This window comes from Corvus cornix, chromosome 3 (assembly GCF_000738735.6).
Source record: "Corvus cornix cornix isolate S_Up_H32 chromosome 3, ASM73873v5, whole genome shotgun sequence".
Lineage (NCBI taxonomy): Eukaryota > Metazoa > Chordata > Aves > Passeriformes > Corvidae > Corvus > Corvus cornix.
The window spans coordinates 51362917-51388268 of NC_047056.1; the positions used below are offsets into that span (position 1 = coordinate 51362917).

Consider the following 25352-nt stretch of genomic DNA (forward strand, 5'->3'; position numbering starts at 1 on the left):
TGGCTAAGTCCTGCACAATCCATCACCGAGAAGACAGGATCAAGAGATGGATATTTTAATCCCATATTGGCTACTCCTTGGTTTCCTGTGTACTTACCTTCTCAAGGTGGAGGGTCTTTACAGGGAATTTGCATGAGCTTTACATATACAGACGATTTCTGCATCCTGCTCTAAACTCAGTTCTCTTTGATACACATGCTCATGCAAACCTGTTTCACCCATTCTGGGATTTGAGCAAGGAAGCTGTACTGTATTCCCTGAGGGAAATAATACAGCTGCTCTCTGCTAAGGCTAGAGCTTAAAGAAACAGTGTTATCTATTGTTAATTCTCTTCATTTACCAGATATTTTCTCATTTTGTTGTGTTGAAAGGCTAATGGTTAAAATGTGGTCCTGACATAAAATAACCATGGAAACTATATATGGATATTTTACCTGAGTGTTTTGTTTTTTTTTTTTTTTATGCAAATTATAAAACAAGATTAAAAAAAGTTTCATTTGGTTTGGAATAGTTTTCCACTGTGCAGAAAAATGAATTATGACTTCCAAAATGAAATGGAGCCCTGGAGCTGCTTCATCTTTGTCCTTGTAATTTCTGAAAAAGTTTGAATCAAGGTCTACAGGAAACTTTTTCCCCCTTCCTTGCAGCTGAGCTTCTTAGAATTGCATACACATTTTTCTATTTTTACTTTCCGACCCGGGCCCATTTCCAAATGCGAAGCTGAGGAATTCCTGCACTCCTACATATGTGAGTCCCAGGCTGAACTGAAAGGGCTGGCCAGTTTACCCCCCTTTTCCTCCCAGACAGCCTACTTTCATCACAGTGCACAATTGAAATTGGAGACCACTTGGGTTTCCTTACTTTGAAAGAGCTCAGAAGGAACCTTTACAACTCCTAATGAAATGCTGCAGAGAAGAGCTGAAATTAAGTCAGCAGAGTTCACGATTTGTCTTGGAGCAGAGCCTAATTCAGTTTATAATGCAAGGTCTATGCTGGAGTCCCAGCATCAGGTAGGTTTGGACTGTCCTCCCTGTGCTCTCTGAGCTGTCCAGTGCTTTTGTGTATTTTCGCCACTGTATAATCCAGTGCAGTGGTAAGATCCCTTCCTTCTCTGTTATTTGAGGAAGAAAGATGTTGTCAATGCCTTTTGCCTTGAAAGGGATGACAAGCTTGATCTACATGCTGGGCTGGCGTGGGGGAGGAATGAGAGCAGAGCTCCCTTCCCCCAGCTGCTGTTTGTCTGACGCAGAGCTTGTACTTCTGTTGTTATCAGCTGCTTTGGTAAGATCACAGTGTGCTGGGACTGCTCAGAAGGTTAAAATATGTTGACTGAATTTTCTCCAGCTACCAACGCAAAAGGCTAGCTAATAGCATCACTGGCTGTCAAAAGCAGCCAGCCCCTGTATTTCTCATGGTAATGAAACACACTGGAGTTTTTCATGGTTTATATACATCATGATACCTGTGCTGTGTATGTCATGCCAAGGATAGAAACAATAGGCATTCCAGCCAATAGACCCACCAGGGCTTGCAAACAAACACACAAAATTGCCTCTTTCTGTGAATTACTTGTTTTGTATTGATTTGTGATGATGTATAGAGGGAGATGAGGACTTTTAATTTTGGACCTTTTTCTGCTAGTCTTTCTCCTGTGAATCTCAGCTTCTCTAACAGATACCCTGCTGTTTGTTTCAGTGACCTCCTGACTGTCTTCAAATCCCATTTCAAGAGCAATCTTTTCTCCCTGGCCTCTGACTCCTATGAGTCTGTCTAATAAAACAATCAAATGGTAGTCCCTAATCCTGCCCGTTTCCCATGCTAAGTTCTCCTCTCTAAACCCCTCTTTCCTTGTGTCTCAGCATCCGGTATCTGTGGGTATCTAAAAATAGGCCTTACACAGCCATCAATCCCTGTCCCTGAAAAGTTCGGCTGGGGGGCATTCATACACGGTGTAGGAGACCTCAGTAGAGATCCTTTTGCCAAAGGTGATTTGAAATGATATCTCAAATGGATATCATTGCCAGGAAAGTGCTTTGACGTGCATGCTAGTCTGGGATGTGTTTTTATCCATAGTCCTGTTGATATTGTTGCACAATTTTTGGGAGACATTTGGTGAGATGGGGCTACATCCAGAAATACCAGTGTTTAGGTAAGAAGCTCTTAGATAGAATTTAAAGAACCAAGACTTTAAGCCATCTTAATTAATATTTAAAGCCCCTCCTATAAATCCATATTCATATTCAAGGCAAATATAGACTGAAGAAGCATCTTGTCTTGCATTTTCTCTACCCTGGGGTACCTTACAGAACAGTCACTGAGTAAGATGTTTCCTTGGGAGATGAAACACATGCCTTCAAATCCCCTTGTGCTGAGGAGGGATTTTAACCTGAGTTTTGTTCAGCCTCCGTAAAATCCCTACTAGTGAATGTACTGTGATAAAAAAGTCACTTCTGCTGCTTCCTTCAGTACCAGTGTGGATTTAGCTCTTTATTTCCTTTGTGTTTATTGCATGTGCCTGTAAATGAAGTGCTTCAGAAATGTCAGAACAGTTCACTTAGATTTTCCACTTTCTTTTTCTTTGGTTGAAAGCATTGGGGAAAACATAACCTTTGCTATCAAGTAATTTTGACTTTCCTGGAACAACTTATTAAGAATACGTGCCCAGTTTTACCAAGAAACTGTAGTCATAAACTAGGAAAAAAAACCCCAAACATAACAACATTATCTACAACAGCAAACTCATGCCTGTAATCTATGATAAAATTTAACCTCATCTCAGCAGAATGATCTTGTTGCTCTGAGGAAGGCTACCCTGGCTTTATCACACAAAGGTTCTCAATAGTTCAGTTAGAAATATTGGTTAAAATCCTGCTGGTGCTGGGCTCTGCCTTCATTTGTCTGAGATAGATACAAGGCTTTTGGCCTTTGGTTTTTTTTTTGTTTTTTTTTTTTTTTGCTATGAAAGGTCTTACATGAGGAAAAATGTTCAGTGGTCCTTATTGTGATAAGCATAGATCAAAGTGTTCTTGACCCAAGTTACCCTTTCCCATCAGTTGAGGGGGAGAGCTTCCTTGGGGCTACGATTGTACAACAGCTAGGAGCTCCTCTTTTTAACTGGTGCTCTATGTGTACATTACAGCATTAAACTGCTTTGGGCCAAAAACCCTTGGTGTAAATACGAAACTTTATCTTCATACTTAGGAGTTGTGTGATAAGTACGTTCATCTGGCACCATATAGCTCCATTAGATGATCCTGCAGCTCCTACAGAGGTGCAGAGGTTTTGCCGTGCGATCAAAGCCTGGGAAAAAGGGAGAGCATGCACTGCCCGTAGTACTGTCAGGCAGCATCACTCACAGACATTCACAGTGAGGAAGAATGAAGTCACAAGCTCTTGTGTGAGATTCCAAGGAAGAGAAAGAGAAATCGTATCTGCTCTTTTTTAGAGATTCAATTAGATGCTCTTTTTGGGAGAGTAAGATTTCTAGGCCTCTTATAAATAGAAGACCGCATCTCAGCTTGATTACTTCAAAACAGCTTCCTGCAACCTCCCACTAGGAAGATGAGCAATTAGTATAATCACAGCAATAAGTCAAAGATGTTTAAAGCTGAAACTTGCGTAACAACTTTTCTGCTCCTGGTTTTCTGCTGGGCTATAGGCAAAGAACAGTACAATGCACATTCCCATTGCTGAAGATGCACAGTCTGCACCGTCCAACAGGTCTTCTTTGCTGGATGCAGTCAATTTGATGCCATTAAATGGTCCAACGGAGATGTGGGGTACGTGGTTAGGCAGAGGCCTTTTATTATGAAGCACAGTCATGCAGGTGGAAGTGTTGTGAACAAAATGGAAAGCAAAGGTCCTCACTGTGAGTCAATCTGCTAGCAATAAAGGTGCCGCCGGAGAAGATTCCAGCTCATTTTCTGTCAGAAATATTCCAATAACCCAAGGTCAGGAAGTAGTAACATGTTTTTTAAAATCATGGAAAAAAGGAAAGAACTAGCCCCCTCTTTTGGCTGATTGGGAAACAGTAGTAGGAATTGGTATTGGCTAAATTGCAGGTCCTGAAAGTACTCCTCCTCCTCTCACATAGGAATCTGTTGTGCTCTCATTTATCATTCATCATGTAGCCACTGGGCCTTCAATGTAAGTAGGTGTTATTTTTAAATGTAGATCTCACAGTTAAAGCAAGATTTTGCATCTTGGGATGTAAGCTCCATGTCTACAAACATTCTCTACATCTACTATTTCTGCAGCTGATACCATTTACTAGCAGAGGAACTTCAAGATGTGTGCAAGATCCTCCTAGCACAGAATTTACAGGAGTAAATTATCTATGGGAATAATTTCCTGGAGACTCTTGTGGGAAAGGATATTCTGTCACTGCATGGGAAGGCACAGCTTTATGGAACATTTTTGTAAAGGGTTTGAGGAAAAATATTTGTTCTTGAAAACCAGAGAATCTCTAACATTAAGTCCACAGCTTCCTGCTACTGGAAAATAGCAGGGATTGGTGACAAAATTTAGGCTTGACAGAAGCTATTAATACATCCCTGTGATATCTAGAAGTACCTGCAATTTTTTATAAGTAATAAAAACAGTAGGTAGGGCTAGTTTTCTGCCTCTTTACTGGAACTGTTTTGAAAAAGCTAGTTATACCTTCCAGAAAATTTTTCTTGGAAATTAGTCTTCTAATATAATCCTCCCAAAATTTTTAAAAAATAAAATTCTAATATAAAAGTGTTTTAAAAACCTCCTCTTCATAAAGAGAAAAATATGATCGCATTAATCACAACTTTCAATTATCTTTAAATGGGTATGAATGTACATGTAAGTAATATGATAATCCCAGAAGCCAGAACCTGTAAAATATTAATAGAAACTGAGTTATATAGAAATATAGACATATATAATAAAGCTTTTACTTTCAATTTCTCATAATATTGTCATTTAAAAAACCATTTATACAAATATGCAAAGATCTTTGTGCACTTAGCTACTGCTTTAGCACTTAGATAAAGTAGCTGTTTCCAAGAAAAGGGAAAATTTTTGCTTATTTGAGCTTTGGATTTTCTCACCACAGTTATTAGTGGTAGTTTCATTCTCATGTCCTCATCTAGTTGTGTTGAATCAAGAAATTATCACCTCCAGCCCTTTCCTCTCCCAAAAGAGACTACCCATTGATCTGCCAGCTGAATTCACCTGCCTCAGTCAAAAAGAACAAGGTTACTGAAGAATCAGTGTTTGTATTGTCTAAAATAATAAATGTAGTTTTGTTTGAAGTGGAAAAAAGCATGAACACCAGCAACAGACTAGAGGTGGCTAATGTGGGCAGTGGGGTGCTGCCAGTAGTGCTGGTAATCCAGCCCAGCCTTTCTGACTTTGTCCCTGTGGCTGGAAGTCACCTGGCACTGGATTTCGGTGTCAGCCCTGCGCTTAAACTACTGACTCTATGTTTCTCTAAGTGAGTGAGCAGAGCCAAACAGATGGGGTGTCAAGGTAGAAAACTTGGTCTAGGAAAGAGAAATAGGGTTAATAAAGAAAGCCAGGCTGTAGAAGGTGTCAATGTGGCCTTTATTTTAAGAGTTTGAGTGCTAAAAATTAAAAGTAAAATCATCCATCCAAAATTTAGGTGATCACATCATTTAGAGACTTTTTTGCAGTATTTTTCTATGTCGCAGTATGGATATTTACAGGACCTAATCCTTCATGCAAAAACTTTGGAATTAAAAGCTACCTGAATCACTGAGCTTCACGAACCCCCATCACTGAACTGTAGTCACCTCCAAACACAAAGTGGGAAGTAAGGAAGAAATAGTATGCATATCTGAACTTGATAAGGAATACCTGAAAAGCAGAATGCCAGGAGTCTGGAATTAGCCCCAAGCTACCCGAGAAATGCAGGGTCTGTTTTATGATTGCAAAAAATCAGGACATTGTGAGAAGGATGATGCTTTTACATCCCCTAACATTGCTTGGCCATGTGTGTTTTGGGCAGCTTCCCAGGAATTGTCTTGAAAATGATGCCACAGCTGCTATTCCTACATGTTCTTAACCTCATATCCAGGGAACTGATACACCAAGTAAAGCAAATAAATGATATTAGACTTATTGTTCTCTTCTAATTACTAACACACTCTTGCCTTCACCTCCATTTCCCTTTCCCTGCTCCCCAGAGTTTTTCCAAGCTATTCAGCCCTGCAAATATATTTCTTTTTACAGGACATCATAACTCTCATTATCACCTGGCTGTTTTTCTTGGTTCTCGTTGTTTCTGCAGTTTCAGTGCTCAGGTTTCCCAGTTGTGCTTTAAAGGAATAAGACTAAGACTCAGAGAAACTTTGAGTTTTGTTGTTTTGGAAAAGGGCAGATCCTTCAAGGCTTTGATCCTCAGCAGGTGACACAGTTTGCAGTAGTCAATGTGGGAACTTTAACTGCACCCATTTGCCAGGGAGCCCAGAAAACACTGGACCCACTCACCTGCTGTGGGGTTACCGCATCGGCTCTCGTGCCTTCCACCAGGTGATACACAGCTATCAGGGTATCAGGGCATAGCCATTGGCAACAGCTGGGGGTAGGTCATCTGAGAAAAGCCAAAGGTGTGTCCTTTCTTAAGTGTTACACTGGCTGCTCCATGTGTCAAGGATTCAGAACGCTTTTATAGATCTGTCTAACCTGTACTTTGTCCATAATACCGCCTGTGCTCTGTGTGTAGGTTTGGCAGGACCTTAACTGGGGAGGGGGAGGACTAATGAAGCGTTGCCAGGTTTTTCAACCTGCAGACATCGCTGCAAACTCCCTCACTTACCACTCTCAGCACATATGATTGTGTGCCAAAAGGTCTAGAACATTTTTAATGATACATGGTTTCTTTCATATTTTGTTTCAGCCCTTGAAAACATTTACGTGAAAGGTCCCCAGGACTTTTTAAGCTGTCAGCTCTGTGTTGGATTAACAGGATCCCCCCCCCCCCATGGAGGACATTATGTCTGTGATGTTCTTACTTTGCTTTTTTGCAGGCACTGGGCTGGGGGGTGAGATCAACAGCACCTTTCTAGTGCTGCGGGAATTTCTGAGGTACCTGGAGTAAATACAGAGTCACAGGAGCAGTAAAAGATTTCCTTGGCACTTTGTATCATGGTGAGACCAACCAGATTCAGAAATACCATCCTGCATCATCACTTTCCAGGGCAGAATCATCTATTTGACAAAACTAATTAAATGACCAACATATTTCTAAGTTAGAGAGATATTTCTTTTTGTTTTACAAAAAAATTTGACACTGTGATAGTGTGTGCATTCCAAATGTTTCTTCTTTTTTTACCCTCACTTGACAACTTGGTAGTATTATTTAAGACACATTGCTGTCTTGCAGGAAACAGACTAACCTGAAAGTGTCCAGGTGCTGGGTCTTGCTGAGAATTTTTTCATTAAAAACATGTGAAATGACCCATATCTGATATTTTCCAAGTCAGTGAAGACATTACAAGAAATTGCCTTGAGCTTTATACTGGCCAGAAGAATGCCAGTTCATTGGGGCACTTAGTCATGCCCAGACATACTTCATGGCACAGTAGGTGAAGGTAAATATCTGCTTAAAAAGGTGGCTTTGAAAAGGGATAAATAAACTTTGTGCTTGAAGGGGAGGCCAAACTGAGGATAGGTCTGTACAAGGGGATGTCTGGCTTAATGGCTGGACTGCAATGAAATGGTTATTGACCATATGAGTTGGCAGGACCCTGGCAGCTGTTTCCTGACTACAGAACAATTCCTTCCAGAAGTCCATTGAGAGGCACAATAGGGATGTGTTTCTGATGTCTTGATATTTTTACCAGGTCCTGAGACTATGAATCAAAGTAAGAGAGTGGAGTTGATCAGTTTTTCTCCCTTGGTAAGTTGCAATTTCTCCAATACATTTGTCTCCATTCTGCACATGCTGAGCATAGTGCAACTTGCTGCTTTTTCTGCTGACACTCATCCAACATTAGTTGGAGAGTGTCTAATCAGAGGTTTTTCTTCAGATCTGCAGTTTGGTGGCCCCTTATAGATGTTGAGGACATTTGTTTCTCCTGCCTTCACGACTTGACAAAAAGAATCCCAGAATAGCAGCTCTTTCACAGAGAAAGCCCAGTGGCTTCTGCTGTCCAGCGGTGTTGCTTGTAGACTGTATGCTGCAGTGAGGACATAGGACATCAGTTTTGCACAACTCAATGTTCAGAAGGGAGAGTCAGTGCACCGTGCGTGGTGCTTGAAAGGCCTTTTGAAAATGGGCAAAAGAATTACAGTGGCCTCAGCTGTTCTGGGGCATTTTCATTTAAACTACTGCTGGTGGGGATGTAGAAGGGCAGTGTTGTTTTCCACAGACCCATAATTTCTCCAGTTTGTTAAAAGGTTCTATCAGGAGCCTTGCAGATCATTGAGTTAGGTTTTGTCAGGGAAACATCTTTATTCCAGGCTGCATAATCAGTGTGTTGAATTCAGTGTAAAGAGCCAGGGGAATAAAATCTTATACTTGCATTTTAACTGAATGCATAATAATTTAGATGTGCATTAATTATTCTGTGAGGAGATGTTGTTTTACCCATGTTATTCTACTCTTTCTTGAATTTCCCTCTCGTTGCAGTTTGTCTCAGAGCATGCTCCAAAAGAATCAGAAACAGCCCCAGCAGATGCCAACCATTCTCAAGCACAGAGTTACTGCCTCTGCCCAGAAAAGCACACACTCTCATGTGAATGGGAGTGGGTGGGAAGGGCTAGTGAAGCTTCCCTTCCCCACAGTTAAATTTTCCTTCCTCTTGTTTGCCTCTTGCTCCTGTGTGCTAAACAGGAGTCAAAGCTGTGCCTGTTCCATATCCCACTCCATTGTCTGCCTTGCAGTTTTGCACAAGAAGCCCACCCTTGCCAAGTATCCCAGCCCTGCACTGTGCAGTATGAGGGAAGGACTCAGCTGAATCCACAGCTGTATAATCTAAGTGCTTGGCTTTGCCAGCTCTTACTCAGGTGGGTATTTTTTTCACTTGAGGAATCTTCCTAAGTTTAGTAACACAGGATAATAGGAAGAGTGGACGGAGAAAGACATGTGCAGGGTGAAAAAGGAGAAATGTTTTTATTGCATAAGAATGACTTGAGGTTTTCAGTTTTCAAAAGCCTGAGCACTGCATTCCTGTAAAACACGGAGGCCTTGAGTGGAAGGGAGGGGTGGGTTTCTGAGCCAGATCTAACACAGGGTGGTGGTGCCCATAGGTCAGAGTCAAATGGCAAGTGACAGACAAAAGGCATCTGCATTCCTCATTTTATACAGTGAAGAGGAATGCATTTCTGGAGCACAGGTACTTGCTTGCATTCATTATAACAAGAAGTTATAACATTATAACAGTAAGGCGGGATGTAAATTTGATGCTCTAAGTCAGGCCATGAAAAGACACGACTGATAAAGGACAGATTATTTTTGCATTCAAGGTCAAGTGGCATTTAAATAACCATTCTGCAGACTGAGTGGAAAATTACAGAAGAGGAATTTTTGTTGGCCACTTCATCCTTTTCAACTCTATAGCAGAACTGGAAAGAGGTGGAAAAAAAAATCAGTCCCTGCTCCCTGCTTGTGAATGTTAGCTTATCCTGTCAGCATTTCATGCTTTTATTACAGGTCTGCCATTTTCTCTGTAACTATTTTAAAACCTGAGTTTTGTGGGACATGGAGGTTTGTCCACTCTGAAAATGCAAATTTTGTTCTTCCATGATGCAGGAGTGATGATGGGAAGCTTAACCCTCAGCCCCTTCTCTGGGCACTGAAGTATTTCTCAACACTGACTGGAGAGACTTTCATACAGAAAGATGTGTGTTCAGATTCCCTGCTCTCCCAGTCCTTCGCCCTTCAACTGAGACTGCCAACAAATGATTGCTGAACACTTGCCAGACAGCAGTAACTTTCAGTCCTGAGTTTATAATAATGCAAAATCAGTATTCTGCTGTCAACCCCTGGTTTATAATAATGCAAAATCAGTGTTCTGTTGCTGGGAATGCCTTATTCATTATGGGCCATGTCCAAATCACTTGAATGTGAAGCTGTGGTGATGCACATCAGCTAATCTGCCAGAAATTGCCTCATAAAGGTGCAATTTGCCATACTGGCAACACGTAATTTATGAAGTCTCCTTTTTCAGACCAAAATGCAGGTTGGCTTATTCCAAGGAGGCTAAGAAGGATAAACTCTCAACCAGCAATAAAATTCAAGGGAAAATAGGTACCTAATTCTATAAAGCACTGCTGAAAAATCCCATCTGTTAATGCTTAAAACAATATATCTTCATAAATATTAAATTGATTCAAACAGCTAGCATGCGCACGCATGCTCTCTCTCTTTCTTTCATATTTTTCTTTTTTCCATCTCATAGTTCATTTACTGACTTTCTGGAAAGATGTGGAATTGATATCCAGAGTTGGGACTGGCCTCATCCAGCCATGCAGTAGTGTTTCTGTTCCCACTCCCACCAGAGCCCTCTTCGCATACATACAATTAACCTCGGTTAAGTATTGGATATGCAATAGTGTGTAGGCAGCAGAAGAGATCCTCTAGTTGTTTAGCACTCTGGCATCAGATGAGAATAAATACAGGGCATGACCTGGCCCTTCAGGGCACTGGCCTAGATCTAGTAACATACAGACTGAAGTTTTTCTGTGTAGCTGACACTGATTTGATGAGGAAACTGCCTGAATGCTTAACATAATAGGATAACAATTGACAGGATTTCCCCAACCTTATTTAACACAGATTTGTGTTTATGCACATGCATGCATTCACATACACACTGTTCTTTCAAGCTTGTAAAGGCTTTTGTGGAAAAAAACGTTATCAAACTTTGATATAAAGATGTGTAACATGGAAACATGCTGTGGGCTGGATTACATTTATCTCTGTAGTAAATCAATTGACTTGAGTGACCCTCTGTAAAGGAAAGTTTAGCCACTTATGAATTACAGATATACCTGTTACTTTATATCTACTCATAACCATTTGCTTAAAATGATTTAACATATGATTTTCCTTCATAGTTTGTAGAAATGGCTTCGTACAGAAGTTTCTAGTTACGAAAAGTATCCAAAAGCAGTAATATTTTTATGTCTATAGTTTTCCCAGACGTGTGTAATGTGATTGTTTCCCTGTAAGTTTCACTCTTACTGGATAATGGGAAAATAGTTTTGGTGTTTCTTCATAACCATATGGAGAACATTTAACAATATACAATTCAGAGAGCCCATCTCTGTGGAAACAGAACCACATACTTCAGTTCATGACCCAGTACATGGCCAACAGGTCCAATACTGCGTGAAGTGCTCTACCCTTAGGGCTGTGTCCTTCTTGCTTTGGGAGGGGGAAAAAGTGTGCTGGCTTGAGTACAAATACGATTTTAATGCCCTAGGAAAAGATGGATTAAACAGCATGTTCCAAGATTCTTTGTCTTCCCTCATCCTTTGCTAGCTCTGTCTCAGTGTTGTTAAACTGGTTTAAGTGCAAGGGATGAATTGAGCTTACTGTAGTCCCTTTTAACACTACAAGATGTGTACTGGGCAAAACCACAAAAATACACATAAGAATATCAACAACAAAAGTATTTGTACAGCGCTAAGCTTTATGTCAGGCTATATTGGTTTTCAAACATTCTCACTTCCAGCAGGCTAGACTCCCTGCTGATTGTGGTGTAATGAAGTTTACATAAAGGAGGAAGTTAAATTTATTTCCATACCAAAAGACAGTGGCTTGAGAAAAATGTAAAGTCACTAAAATAATAATGAAACAGAATGGGTGGAAGAAGAGCCCCCTGCAGCAGCCCATGTTAATTACCCTTGCAGCTGGGAGATCAATTTGCATATATATTCTTTGAAGCCTGTCAGGTATGAATTGAACCACTGAACTGTTACATTTGATAATCTAGCTCTCCAAAGCATTTCTGCTAAAGATGTTATGTTTCATAGGACTAGTTATTTTTTCTGTCTCAAAGTAAAGAGCTGTACTTAATTTGTTCCTGTACAAACAGATCTATGTTTGTGGCTTCCTGGAGCACCAGGTTAGCAACATAATCTCATCAAAAGCATTGGTACTGCTGATTAAACACAAAAGAGATATAGTCAAATAGCCCTGACAACCAGTGAAAGCAAGGAAATTAAAACTTAAAGCTAGTGGTGACAGGCATGACTCAGGGGATAGTTAATGAGTTATGGAGCTTTTCAGCTCCAGGACACATATTCCATTATGTTCTGTACTAGTGGTGACAAAATTGTTGCCATCTGACGGCTGCTTCATGGCTGGAATAAACCTACTGTGTGGTCCCAGGAATTTTGCAAGTCCATTTGTTTTGCACTAAATGTTAGTGTAGCATCCTGATGCCCGTGCTGCAAAATTGTTTGCAGCGAATGATAACAGTTTACCACCTGTTGGCAGCAGTTTCAGAGGAGTATCAGAGATTTATAGAACTGTTGAAAAACCTGTTTCTCTGTCTGAGTAATCTAGAGTTGCTTGACTGAAACCAGTAGAAATGAGGGTTTCTGTGGAACAAAACCCATGGAAAGGGAGAAACTGTGCATGAAAATGAATTTTATGCAGGAACAGGATATGAACTAAAGCTTGCTTTTTCTCGTTTAACAAAACAGTGAGAATTTTTTACAACAAATTTCATACAGCTCATATGAACTCATGTTTTTAAACTTTTTTTAATAAACAATAATAACAACAAACCCCACAAACCCCCCCCAAAAATCCGCAAGTAATACCTTATCTGAGTTCTTCAGAAAAACGTATTACCTGTAACACATTCTTTTGAACACAGGTGAACCCTGACTCTTCAGATATTTCCTAGCATTAGATCTAGGGCAATACTTTTCTGATAATAATTGCACGTAATATTGATGTAGGGCAAATACTCCATTAACAGTGACCAAGAGCCGTAGCAACTCTTAAGATTAAAAACCCAGTGCATAACAGAGTGTTGCTAGATCTGGTGTGGGGGACCGATGCTTTCCATGATTTCACTCTGGACCTACCAATAATTCTGCTTTTCTGAGGTTGCTCCTTTATGTGGTTGCCTTTTTTTTTTTGCTATTTTTGAGGGAAAGTTTTACACAGAAGTTCTTCACTGCCTGTCTTCACTGATATAACGGATCATCCCAAGAGCTTATTGTTTTCCCATTTCTGAATGGGAAGAGTTAGACTCAAGGATGGTCAGATCAGGGCATGGTGTAGGGTAGGTGGAGAGAACAGTTAATTTGTGTGACCAGTTTGCTTGAAATTAATGGTTCTAAACAGCCAGCACCCATATGACACACTTTTCTGGAAGATTTATTCTGAAGGTACAAGAGAAATACTTTGTATTTTTGAAAAATTTAAGCGTTTTTGGGCCCAAGGAGAATTTTAATAGTCCTTAGTGAACCACAGATTTGTTAGCTGACAAATCATGTTCATGCAACTGGCTGCTGCTAGCAATTAGAGAAGCTTAGTTACATTTTCTCCCTTCATTAACAGTGTGAGAATCACTGGAAAAATAGGACATTTGGGGGTGCCTGATTGATCTAGGACTGAAAAGAGAGGTTGATACTCGGGTCTCATGGAAAATTAGATGGAGTTGCATACCCATGGTAGAAACTCAAAGTATCTTACCCAAAGTTAGCTATGGATTGGAGTAATTTTACATCCCAGGGAGGACTGTCAGGATAGCATGTAAAATAATAGAGTTTTTCTTTGGAGAGAGAGAGAGAAGCTGTTCTTATTATTTATACCTCTCTACATCTCTATTATATGTATTTCCTCACTTGTATGCAGTCTTTCAAAATAAAAGAGCTGGCTGATATAATTTTAATACTCTTTAATATAACAAATCTCTTGCATGAAAGATGTTTATTTAATGATCATATATTAAAGATAAGCATATTCCTTTCTTTTCCTGGCAAATAAAGCTGTCCAGGTCTAAAATGAACTGCAGGTAGTTATAATGCAAACCATGCCTAGAAAAATAAACCCCTTCTGTATTAGCTTAAGCTCTTTGCGATTTAATGAAGTCTTACATTTGTTGATCAAATGTGCAAAAGGTGTAGTGCAAGCAAAGCATTCAGTTCATAACAGGGAGAAAGTTTTGTACAGCAGAAATCTTACCTTACAATGGAAATGTAGGTAATTATAAGCATTGAACTTCAAGTCTTTTTGAAGGATGTGCAGTGAATGCAACAGTCCATATAGAACACCTAAAATATAGAACTATTTATTCCCCTCCAATTTCCTTTATTTTATCAAGAAGAACAATATGAAAGTAGGATGAATGTAGAAAAAGCAGGATATACATCACAAAAATATTTGCTGGTATTTTGAAATTTCCATTGTTTGTTTCCATTTTTAGAGATACTCTTTGTTGGATTCTTGTTGGTGATTCCACCTGGAGTTTCCTATCCAGAATGATCCCATGCTTTTTCCTCCCTGTTCTCTTAGGGTCTGTCTTGACATCTCTGTCCAGCAGTTATTTCATCATGCAGTGTCTTTCAGGTTTACTCGCCTGTTGATTTTTTGTTGTTGTTGTTGTATGCCATTTATATCAAATTTTGCACAAATGTTATACATATTTCTTTTATGGTTGAATTTCAACTGTTCACAAATATTTGTAATTGGATTGGGTTTTTCTGTAATGTATCATCAGATAGTGCACTGTGTAGAACATGCTTAATTAGTGATCTGACCAATAGTGTCATGAATATAATAACTGAATGAGCTACAGAAAACAAAAAATTATATATATAAACTAAGATGGGTAGAAAACATAACATTTTTCTTCAGATAGGTTTCTTAGCTGAAAAGCTGCTTTCCATTTAGTTTTCTTGCATGCTGAAGATTAACTAGAGGACATGAATCCCAAGGGGGTATACGAAATACAGCACATGCCAGATTCTGAGGTGAAGAGCTCAAGAGAGTGTCAAGTTTTTCTGATATCACCATGAAATCTGGAAAAAGATGAAATAAAACAATCAGCTTGAAAGTTTATTAATTTGTTTTGTGTTACAATCACAAGGCACAGAGAGAATGTTAAGAAGCAGTGTTTAATAAGCATTTGCAAATAACCTTTACCAAGGGGAATTCAGAAAAAGGCAGGTCATCTGAAAACAAGACAACCTTGATAGCAAATCAAGAGGCTTTGTTTGTTGAGTTCCTTCTTTCCCTGATGGTGACTACGTGTACTGTTGTTTATCCTTCAGGCCACAGCTGCTTTAACAAGGACACTTTCAGACTGAATTATGGGTGGGATTGTATAATAATAATAGCAATGATGAGAATGGTGATTATCAACTTGCCATTCTCTGCCTGTCCTGTGTATTCTGAGCCAACACCATGATCTTTCAGGCCCACATATTTTCTTCCTACTTTTTAACTTTATAAAGTTATTAATTTGTAAATTAATTTCACACTCTCATGATGTGAAATGACTTGAAGATGACTACCTGACATCCCTTGCCACATTACTGTTTGTTGGCCACTAACTGGTGCTTGTGAGAGTGAAAAGTATCACTTTTTAGGTTGCCTTTTTGTCAACCGGTGCTCTAAATATAGTAGGACTTTAGTTTATAGCCACATTGTCGGGGTTGTACAGGACATATGCTACTTATACATCATTGGGGTTCAAATATGACATTGTGCTTTCCCCATCTATAAGAGAAACATTAATGCTGTGCTAATTTTTCAGTTCTATAGTAATCTTGTGCAGCTTCTATAGCAGCATTCTTTTGTTTAAGATTGGGGAAAAAAACAGAGTAGAAGAGATACAAATGTTAAGGTCTGAACTTCTTCATCTCCATTTCTTCCAATTTAAGACAAAAAGACCATAAAATGAAACTGCTAGAGGACAAGGTCACAAACAGAACTATGGAATTTTCCTTTCCAAAATGTGTTGGAGATACAGAAATTTTACATGTGTTACAGGAGAAACTGTACAAGAAATTGAAAGAGAGATGTATTGAATGCCATGAAACAGACAAATCACATCAGAATCAGGAAATCCCCATAGCTGAAAATAGCGGGGAAAGTAAAATTTCTTGTGTTGCTGTGTTTCCCTTTGTATCTGTTTATGGTCATTGCTGTTGACAATGTTCTGGATTGCATGGATGTTTTGTTTGCACTGAAATGGCCAATGTATGTCCCAGGGTCTTTGCTGTACCTCTAGTTTGTCTTCTGAAGCATGGATACTCTCTTCGTACACTGCGAAGTCAGTTCCTTTTTTCCTTGTTATTCTCAAATAGAAAACAATTTCCATTACTTTTTGTTCTGCTCTCCTGCTATATTCCCTGTTTTTATGGGCATTCCTTTGAATTCTGCTTAAATTACTACAACTGTTCTAAATCCAGGATTAACTGATTTTACTTTACTCTCTCTATTTCCCATTCTCCAAATGTAATTTTCCTCCTTCTCATTCACAAAGGCAATTTAAACAAATTTCACTTTGGCAATGTGAACACCCTGTACTAGAGTCTTCTCATTCAAGTTGGACTCATCTTTGATCCACCAGTTTTGGTTTGCATAATATAGGATAAAATTCACTCCATGTACAACTACAGTTTTCATTGCTACAATTCATGTACTGTATATTGACATTTACTCACATTATAGTTCTCATAATCTGAGAAGTCAAACCTTAAGAGTTCAAGCTGGGAGTAGTTCAAATGCTGGAGTTAAAGTCAAGCTGAAAGATGAGCAAGAACTGAGTCCTATATATTAATAAGTTTTTTTACACGAACTCCTCAGTTTTGTATGTTATTTTGACTTTATTTTTCAGGGAAACTTTTCTCGGTATATTTTATGGATTCAATTGGCAGGTCAGGGGGGAAACTTCCACTAGTTCCAAAGATTAAAGAGCTTAACAGACTTACTAATGAAATTCATGCTGTTGTTGGTTTTTTTTTCTTTTTGTTATTTTTTTGTTTTGTCTTTTGTTTTTGTTATTTTTGTCTCGGACATGGACAGCAGAAAGAATGAGAAGTCAGTGAGGTAAACTTACTTATGGTGGTTATTTAGTGTTTTTAATGACATGCAGAATGATAGTCTTAGGGAATTCTAGAGATGATTATTTCATATGCTGAAACTCCATCTGTACCACCTTGGATGAAGGCAGTGGTATTCATATCTGACCAAAACCCCCCTATCTGTACTCTGTTTGGATGGGAGCCATGTGTTCAAAGACTGATGGAGAGAAAATAGCAGGTTGGTCTTGTTCGCAGAGCTCATGTCTAACTCTCAGAAAGAACAGACACCAGTACAGTTTTCTCAAATCTTTAAAGTCTAGGTGAACTACAAAGAACATGAAATTGTACTTGAATAGAATTCAAAGGTAAAAGAATTGATATGTTTGCTAAAGATTAAACATGAAGGTGTTGTGCAAAAACCTCACATGAGAATATATGTGTAACATATACTGTTAAGCTGAGGAGCAATTATCAATGAATTTAGTGTTTATATTTATGTTCAAGCTTTCTGTCATTTTTCAGGCAATATTTAGACTGTTTTATGACATTTTGAGTATAGAAATTGCACCTCGGTGTGCGAAATGTAGTCAGTACTTAGTTTCAGGTTTTAAGTTACTGCACACAGCTTAATTATGCTTAATGTCTCAGAAAAAGCCAAGAGTGCTCTCTGCTCCAGCAAAGAGTTAACCCAAAGTTTGAGAAGGGAGTTTAATAGAGTTATACAAAATATTACCTCAGTATTCCACTCCAGTCAGTTATTTGTGCAGATGTGAATTAATGGACTGTTATAAGGTAGTGCGATTTCTGTCTTTTCAGTTAAGGAGTGATGATGGCCAAAGTTTCGTTTCGTGTCCTACCATTAAGTAAAATCAATGTGCTAATAAAAAATCTTTGCATATCTTTTAAGAAGGAACTTCTTAAGAAATGTTAAGAATAGCGGACATTTATGCCCTTTGAGAAGCAGAGCAGCCCTTGGTCTTCAAATATCACCTGAATCTGTTTAAAACTACTTACATCAGTTGGAAATGTTGAGGCTACTAGAACTAATGCCATACATGAAGTTGGAAACATCTAGTTGTTTGTGTATAAGCATTTGCTAGTACATTCTGGTCTCCTTGAGGTTATACAAACATATTTTTCAGAAGAAAAGATTTCAAACTGCCATCGAACTAGTAATCTGTTTTTATGACATATTTCTGAGGGTTGATCTCACTCTCACTGTGTGTCATGAGTTCCTGAACATTTTTTCCTGGGTATATGTCCCAAGTTTAAACATTTAACTGAAAATTCTGTTTTAAAATTAAACGTTAATAATGCATGTTAATGTTTAATAAGACTGATGCCTTCACAATAAATAAACCAATAACAACTTTTTGGTATAAAAAAGGTGGTTATTCTCAGAGAGAAATATGTTCTTCCATGAACAAAATAACTCAGACCTGCAGACTTTTGAGCCAAACTTATAAAAGGTTGTTATGAGCAGAGCACAGCTGTGGGAGTTAGGGGTCCCAAATTCTAATTCAAACACCCATTTGAGGTGAAGAATTTCTGACTCTCTCATCACTCCCCAAACACTCTAATGCCTCCAAAATATAGTCTGAAGTACACAATAAGAGGCATATAAACCTTATGCTATTCCCTGTGCAGGCTTAGATATCATTCAGAATTTTTACAGCTTTGTGTTTGTAAATATTTTAAAACTGAAAGGCATTGTGTGAGAGCTAAATCCTCTTTAATAGCTTAAGTAGTTCTAGTGAAATAACATAGATTTCCTCTTATCACTTTAATTACCAAAGGCAATTGATAATCTTTCTTTCTGCTTTGGTTGGTGAGTGCTTCTGATTTACACTCCTGTATATTCCATAGTTTTCCTAAAATCTAGCCTGCATGAAGTATAGAAACTGAAAATTTTTGCTTCATAGGAACAGCACACATGTAGCAGCACACAAACTTTGATAATAATGTTGTTGATCTTTTTGGAGGGCTTAATTTCCAAAAGTAAGAACTTAATTTTTCCAAAGCCATTAAGAAGGGGATGAAGCTGCTGTAGTCTTGGTTGAAGTGGTATCTAATTTTTCTCTCACACCTTTGCCCTTTGATTCTCCTGGATACACCTTTTGTGGAAGTGAACTCTGTGTGTTTTTCAGTGTGCGATCTCAGCCCTATGCTTTTCTGAAGGATGTCAAAGTCTTTAAATATTTGCAAATTATGCAGATTGTGAAAATAGTACCTAATAGAAAATTATGTTTTAGGTTCTATGTTCTAGTGTTCCTTAGAACATTACTATTCAGAACTTCTATTTAGGACTAAGATCACATCATGATTATACATTAGGGTTATGTACACAAACTTCAAAATTTACTCCACTCACTTAACAATTGGGACAACTAATTTTCATCCTTGACAAAGATGGATAATTCATAAGGCGAGCATCATCAAGGACTTAATCTTTACTTCATGGCAAGGGCATAGAAGGGACATGCAGGGTTGACGAAGACATAGCACGGAAACTCAGCGAAATCTCTGTATAGGCATTTAGTGCTCTGACTCTCACACCTGATGCATTTCTGTAGCAGATTGTCTATAAGATAAAGATCAATTTGAAGTAAATGAACAGGAAATATTAGACCAGTCAGGCAGGTTAGGAAGGTCACCGGGACCAGATGGCATAAAACCAAGAGTTCTGAATATGAAATTTCCAAACTTCTGGCTAAGGGATGTAAAATGTCATTACAAATGGACACTGAACTAAAGGACTAGGACAGCTGTTGTATGTGCCATCTGTCAGAAGAGCTTTAGAGATGATCTTGGGGATGACAAACCAGTGAGCCTGATTTCCATTTCTGTTAAGACTGTGCATATGTGTATGAATGAAAACAACCTGTTTAGAAGAAGTTACATGGCTTCTGGATTTGAAGGATGTTTTCAGTAATAATAAGGATAAATGGGATCAAATGGACATAATACACAATGTTTTTTAAAATGTCTTTGATCAGGCTCCACACCAAAGGCTCATTACAGAAATTGTGTTGCCATGGGATTAGAGGAAAGCTTTTTATAGAAGAGGAATCTATGATAGGCCTTAATAATGGCAACATTTCAGAATGGAATTGATACTGGGACCAGTTTTAATCAGCATCTCTGCTCTGGAGAAGGCAATGAACAGTGAAATCTGCAAGCCTGTGGATAAATTCTCTGTTGACAATCAATGTCATTTGCCTTCAATACCAATGGCTTCAATGGTGAGAACCTCCAAAATAAAACTGAGCAGACCAAAAGTCAGCAGGTCAAGTTCAGTCAGTGGAAGTGCATCTAGAAAAAAATAACATGAACCATGCTGAAATGATGCTGGACTCAGAACTGACACTTAAAGCTCAGAAAGGGATCACTGACATTTCTCTGAAGTCTCAGTGTCAAACAAAAAAGTGTTAGGCAAGTGTAGAAAAGTTAAAAGTTAATAATGAGATTATCCTTGGGAACAGAGAGTGCCTGAAATAAGAGGACAGCAGGGCATCACTCTGAAAACTGCTGTGCCCATATCCTGAGTATCATGTGCAGTTTTGTCTTCACATATGAGGAAGGGTATAGCAGAATCCAAAGAAGTATGGAGAAAAACAAGAAAAATGTTCAAGATGATGGAGCAGCTGCCTTGTGCAGAGACACTTAAAGGCTAGGACACTTCATTTGAAGAAGAGAAGGCCGAGGAAGGTTATGACTGAGGTTCATGAAATCATATAGGCAGTAGATAAACTGAATACACAAAGGTTGCTCACAAAAATCCCACAACCCTAGATCTATGGGAACTTGAAATCAGTAAGGCTTTTGTTTAAAGCCAGTGAATATAGTCATTAACATAGTGAATTTCTTGAACTGAGACTCACTAGAAAGGGTGGAGGAAACTTCTACTGGCAGGTTTGGAAAAGGGTTAGTCATAGATAACTCTCTCACAAAGATCCCTTTAGTTCTTTTAGTACTGGGCAGGAGTGTACCCACTGACAATATTAATTAAACCATTCCCCACGCTGAGAACATCCATGTGGGAAAAGGACTGCAGAAAATGACCAAGCTTCTTGTGTCATTGTTGTTACTGGAAGAAGCATACTGGGCTGCATGAGCATTAACCTGCCCCTCAGGGGCATTTCTTACCTATCCTTTTCCCTTATTCAGTCAAAGAATTTTGTATATGGTTTCTTTTATTGAATGCCAAATCTATTTTTTAAGCAAGAGTGACTTTTTTATGGTCTCATCAATGAGAGCTGCATATATCTCTGCAGCATCCACGTTGTCTCAGACACTGTGAAAGTGTTGCTATTAGATAATGATTTCTATGCAGAGATCAAGATAGTCTATAGGTTCTGCTTAATGTGGTAAATCAACAAGTAAATTGCAAGTCCCAAAAAGGTTAGGCAATGCTAAAAATGGAATATACAAGAAGGGTAAAACCAGTGATCCCTTGGCAGAAAGGACAAAGAAGTTCCTTATGCCATTTTGTTTTCCCAGCCAGTAAAACAAGTAACAAATACAGATTAATGTCACAGTCATGTACAGAAAATTAAGGAGGTGGTAACAAGTCAATAGGTTTCTGGGATAAATATCATAGGCAAATAGAAGTGGAATAAATGAAGTCCAGTGGCACATTTTGTGTCATTTACCTAACTGGTAAGTTACATAGCCACAGGCCTCTGTAAGGAAGAGCCACCTGATTATGAGCCTTGAGTTACATATTACAAAATATGTTAGCATTTCTTTCCAGGGTAAGGAACATACATATAATTGAGTTAGAGAACAAATACCAGGGCACAGCGAACTTCTTATTTCAAAGAGACTATATGGGAAAATAATGAACAGATGGCAAACAAAAGGAATGTATTGGCATTTGTTCTGCCTGTGAGACATAGTAGTCTCTCCTTTATTTTGGACAGTCCAAGAATCATGCACCATATGAAGTTTTAGATATCATGGCACAGGAAGACTGTGTTGCATAGGGGAAACATTGACATCATTAAATTGTATACTAATTGTATCATTAAGTTGTATACTATAGATCTTTCAAATAAACATTGCAACAAATGATGAAGTGCAACTCTATTATTCTGAACCATTCAAGAATTATAAAGTACTATCAGTTTCCAGTAGGCCTTGTTTGGAGAAATCGAGGTGAAATTTTTCCATTCAGAAATGGTCTTACAGGTAATTTGGGTTGTTTAGGATACATGATCAGGGTGTTTAAATAAAGACTGTTGCATTATTTTAATAATACCTTTAATAAATACTTTTGATAATGAGGATTTTTTAGTTATTCAGTGTCTATGATTACACTCAACTGTGAGAGGGTTTCTACATGGAGGCTTAAAAATAGTCAAATATTCTGATTTACAGTGTAATTTTATGTGAAAAGATGGCTAAATATAATTTTTATTTTCCTGAGAAAATAATTTTTATTTAGGACACTTACATAATGCAATGAAATAAATAGATTTTATTTACATTCTTAAAGATAAGCAAGTGCTTCTCTGCTATTTTGATTAGAAATAAAATTAGGAACATGTTAAAATACTGTCCTGCACTGTCCTAGGAAAAACATACCTACAAGATAAATTGATAGTTTTATAAAAAACATTATGTATTTATTTATTTTAGATTTGATAGAAAATAATGGTCGTGTAAAACACATAGTGATAATTAGGCTTACAGACACAAAGTACTCCTGATACTAATAGCAATATGCAGGTAAATTTACTCTGTTATCTCACTCCCTTGAATAATCAGTAGATAGTAATATTAAATTACAGAATGACTGAATGGATTGCTAAATTTAAATGGGGTACCTGATTTTTCAATCGACACTCACCGAAGTACAGATCTCTCTCTTTCTCTCTCTCTAATCAATATGGTTTGCATACTTACACAGCAAATCTCAGAAGTCATTTCAGACCCATCATTGTGTGCAAAAAACATTTCATAAGTCATTTGGAATACTAAACAAATTAGAGACAATTTTCCTTTGGATTAGAGAAGAAATTTGTTGAATTAAATATATTTTCTGAATTATTTCCTCTTCTATAATAAGCAGACTAGATTAAATTGAGAAGCCAGTATAAAAGAGCCACTGGGATACCTATTATTTCTTCATCCTTTTATCCTCTTGCAATTCTCTTTAGGAAGCGTACATGTATATGCTGCATGGAATATTATTAACTGACATTAAGTCTCTCATCCCCTTAGGCCGTGGCTTTTTTCCTCCTGCTGTACTGACCATTAAGCAGCTCTTGTGGATGTGATCTGGAAATTGTTGTATTTATACCTTCTCAAGCACATGTCTTAAACTACTCATTACATTTTGATATTTCATGACTTTTTAAGCCTCATATAAGTTGCAATAGCAATTATGTTTTAGTGTGATGACATGAAAGTGACAGGCTTGGTTCTTTGCTCTAAATGGGTGCCAATGTCTTTTAATATATTATTTCTCATCTCCTGGTATCTGTCTTTCACTCTTCTTTCTGTTGTAAATATGTATGATTAAGGACATAGTAAAACTGCCTACGCAGAGCCTTGGAGGAAGCCACATAAAATCTTTTTCCTTTGGCTGATCTTTGTCGGTGGAAGGCCATATTTGGCGGCTTGTACTTTGAGTGGGACAATTAGGAGCACAATTCATGCCCATGCACACTTCTGAATAATGCTGGCACATCAATTATTTGACAGTGCAAATTTTTTGCTGAAAGATAGCATGGTGAGAAGAAAATTAACTCTATTGCACAGATCTCTTGGTTGCATTCTCCGCCAATTATACTTAAAATATTTTGCCTTTTTGTACCCTGTTCTTGTATAGCAGCAGCAACAGAGAACAAGTATGGTGTATCTCCTATTCACTTTCCTAGCTGGCTTAAATGTTTCTAACCAGAAGCATCCATCCAGGTTCAATATTCAAATATTCATTTGTACTAAAATATTGTGGTCTTTTTTCCTTTTTTTTTGAGTTTAAAGGCTCAAAACTTCAACTCCCCCTCCTCCCCATGGGAAAAACAAAGGATGATACCAGTACAAGAATCTCATTTTACACTGCACCTGAACTGTCTCTCTGTTTTTATATTTTATGGTCCTGCAGTTCTTTCTTCAGTCACACTGACTGCATTAAATTATGCAGAAGCACAGGCTTGTGACACGAGAAGAAAATATAAAATCTTTCTTTTGCTTTCACCCTGACTCAAAATTAAATTCCAAAAATTATATACAAATACTATCACCAGTCTAATGAATGGAATTAAGGAAAGGCAAGGGCAGAGTCATCAGTTCTATTATCTACCAGTGTTGAAGGATTAGCACTAGAATTAGTATGAATTTACATTACTAAATGGTCTCTGAATGTGATAACTGGGTGAAAGTTGAGTTTGTTAATATTTCTAAGCAATAGCAGAAGATGAACTCTCTGCCTAAGGCTTAGGGCTGAAGCAAGGAACATTGAGTTCCCAGTCACAGACTTGCAAGGTGACCTTGACAAGTCACAGAACATATCTGTGCCTCAGTGTGAGATGGGGGATATTAAAATATTTCCCAGCTCACAGAAGTGTTGGTAAGGTTCAATTAATCAAAGTCTTTCAATATCTTCACACAGAAGGGTCTAGATAAGAACAAAGTATTATTGTTACTAAAGCAGACCTCTCCTGAGCACTTAATTTATCATTTTATATAAACTTTTTTAGCTTATATGCACTGTCAGCATATCACAGTCATTGATCCTTCAGATCTAGTTTGTGTGGAGCTTGTCAAGATACAGCTGTTTTTAGTGCTATATCCCTATTAGGATATGACACAATACATCATAACAGCTCCATCAGACCCATTAGGGTGTAAGCTGTCAATGTGTAATAAGATTAGTATGCATTACATCTGGTGGGGCTCTGATAATTCTGAACTAGGTACGCTATCATGGAGTCTACAAAGCCTTTGAATATTGATGTTGCACTGCTAATGAATGCAACTGTATTGTTTTGATGTAGAAATAAAATATATTCTCCAGTATGTGTGAAGAGCATTTTTTTTACAATAAATGTCTTTAACTTTTCCAGAAATCCCCAAAGATGTCCTCCTCACCTTCTTCATGTACTAAAGATCTGCAAGTATTTCTATTTACAAATGAAGGTTTTCTTGTTTGAGGGAAGGACAAAACTCTCTAAATAATAGCCGAAAATATTCAAATAAATATAATCAAATAAGTGGCCTTGGATGCCCTAGACTATAGGAAGTTGATATTCAGAATAGAGACTGAGATAGGAACAACTTCCAATGTGCTTTTTGTCTCTATGAAAAGTGCAGTTTTCAGACAGAAAAAAAAAAGAAAAAATATGCTGCTTTACCCA

At 38.1% G+C, this 25352-nt stretch overlaps 1 long non-coding RNA gene across 1 annotated transcript in view; it reads left to right on the forward strand.

The window, feature by feature from the left end:
- The first annotated feature begins 806 nt into the window (after window positions 1-806).
- LOC109144728 overlaps window positions 807-25352 on the forward strand; it is a 33852-nt gene continuing 9306 nt past the window's right edge. The window contains exon 1 of the long non-coding RNA XR_005604008.1: window positions 807-1010. This is a non-coding gene — a long non-coding RNA (uncharacterized LOC109144728). The remainder of the gene's footprint in view (window positions 1011-25352) is intronic.